This window comes from Limulus polyphemus, unplaced genomic scaffold (genome assembly GCF_000517525.1).
Source record: "Limulus polyphemus unplaced genomic scaffold, Limulus_polyphemus-2.1.2 Scaffold8524, whole genome shotgun sequence".
In the NCBI taxonomy this organism is placed as follows: Eukaryota; Metazoa; Arthropoda; class Merostomata; order Xiphosura; family Limulidae; genus Limulus; species Limulus polyphemus.
This window is the reverse complement of record NW_013674134.1, coordinates 1-2,735: the sequence shown is the minus strand read 5'-3', so window position 1 is coordinate 2,735 and position 2,735 is coordinate 1.

Genomic DNA, 2,735 nt, shown 5'->3' with positions numbered 1-2,735 from the left:
TTTCAGAGCCTGTCCCTCATTTCCCCAAATCACTTCAAGTGAATAATTCAAGATGGTTCTCTAGTTTGACATGACATGGTATTATATTGAAAGAAATATTTTTTTTTCTCCATAGGCAGTGCAACAATTGCCAAGTACTACAAGACATTCATAACTTCCTTAAGTATTGTTCTGGAATCAAATCTAGATCAGCCACAAAATGTTACTACCACATTATGTCACATTCCAATTATAGAAATAATGGTCATGAGATTTGTCTCTACATATGCTGGTCTTTTATTATCCGTTACCCCAATGTTAACACTGTTCACAGCCTAACTGTGAATTTTAATAGCCCAAAGCTCTCAGTTGACCGACAAATTTCTCCTCGTAATTCTAAGTTTCCATGGACTAAAGAGCCATTAATTACGAGTGACTTAATAAATGTTCTATGTTAGCATAACTTGTGGTTTTTTCATTTCTTGACCACGTTACCCATTATAAATTTTAAATTTCTAAGACATTTTTACAGCCATTGCCAAATCCAATGACCATTTCCCAGGATCTGCTTGCCTTGTGACCTACTGTCTTTGTCTAGCTCTCTGTGACCTTCAATAACACCTGCTGCAATTCTGTGGGATTCAACAAATTGTCCCATTCCATCAGAATGTATATTCTGTTCTTATGTTTTTCAGTTTTCTTTGTATGGCCTAGTAATGTATTGTAATAAACATGGCTCATCTTTGTATCGGAAATTTGTAGAACATTAAAATTAGGCTTACTAGTGACAACAATATAATTCAGTTTATTCTATCTATAACTAGTGTTGTTTTAATCATAAATACAGTGTTATAGTGCGTAGCTTCATCAAAAGTACTACATTTATGTCTTGCACAGTAAAACTGGTTAAATAAATTGGTATGAATGATTGATTATACAGTGTTATAGTGCGTAGCTTCATCAAAAGTACTACATTTATGTCTTGCACAGTAAAACTGGTTAAATAAATTGGTATGAATGATTGATTATACAGTGTTATAGTGCATAATTCATACCAATTTATTTAACCAGTTTTACTGTGCAAGACATAAATGTAGTACTTTTGATGAAGCTTAGAAATGACATCAAAAGCCAACATAGAGAAATCAATGAAAGGTTACATTTTGTCGCTGGTAAATATTTAAAGCATTTACATTAAAAACACTGAATATAAGCTTAAAAACTTACCTTTTGATGAGTTCCTTCAATATGATAACCTACGACCCCACATATAATGACTAGAAGAACCATAGCAACTATATTTCTATACAACCATAACCTGAAAATGAAAATAAACATAAGTCAACTTTTTTACTGTTTTCTAACTGGCATAAACTCATTTACTGCAATAACATTAAAACTGTAATTACTACAACACGATTTATGTACTTATTTAATAACTGGATTTCACAAATTATTTACTAATTACAAACATTTTTATAAGCAGCAAATAGTCAACTTTAATCAATCCTTATTTGTATTATTTTGGGTAACAGAAAATTAAATATGGTAAGACTTACGTGTAATAAAATGTTTAATATTAACCTGTTTTTTTTTTGTTAATGATAAATGAGTTTTAAAATAAATTTATGACCTTATGTAATGAAACTTTAATTCTTTCTGTAAGAGATAAGTTATGTTGGTAAATTTTTAGTCCAAATATAAACTAACTTTGGAAGTGTTAAGTTCTTTTGGGTAAGTTTTATTAAATATATATGCTTGAGAAAATGTTTTTGTTGCATGAACATGTGTAAAGATTAGCTGCTGTAGTATAAATACAATGTCATAAAAAATTATGTATACTGCATCAATTTGAAATTTAAAATTTCATCTACAGTTTCTCTACTGAAAAAGTTGCTGTCAGTGTACTTTTGATTTTGATTTATTTTTCAATCTAATTTGACATTAAAAGTTTAATTGATTTGTCAAAATGCTTTTAGTGCATTTCTAGTTAGTTTTGATATTTGGGACATTTAGGCCCCTTACTCATCAAAAGGCTTAAATCATTTTCAAGAGTGTTAAGTTTTTGAGTAATGGTGTATTGAGTGGGTGTATAAATGTAAGAAGTAAGGTTAGGTTATCAGTATCTGACGGATGCATATCGTTCAATTGATCATTATTAAAATATTATTTTTCCCATGTGGTTAATGATTGCTGTGGGTACTTATTTCAAATAATATATTCAAGATTAGTGAATACTTTTGTTGATGTTTCAGGTTTATTTGGTAAGACTGTTGACTAGTAACATGTTATACCTAATTTAGATAGATTTTATCACCTTTTGTGTAATTTAAATTGGCTTGAATAAACTTATTCTTGAATGAAAAGCTACATACTACAATGTAAAGTAAACAGAGACTTTTGTTTGATTTGTCAGAATTTATTCTTCTGTTGAGCTTATAGTGTCCTAGTCCTTTTTTTTCTTTACTGTAACTACAGAGATGAAATTTAAGAGGTCGAGAAAAATAAGAATTCATTAAAAATGTTGCTTTCTCTTTTAACTGATCATTTAGTCAAAACAGATTAGTTACAAGTTTAATCATACAGTAGTTTATTCTTCAAGTTCAGCTCTTTAAACTAGTGGACCATCTGATTTAACATAATGTCTAAATTTATCTAGAAAGTCTGACTAGCAAATATACAATGCTGATACTAGAAATTATTTTATTTCTTTTTGACAGAAAATCTGTGTCCGTCCATTATCCTAAATAAACATT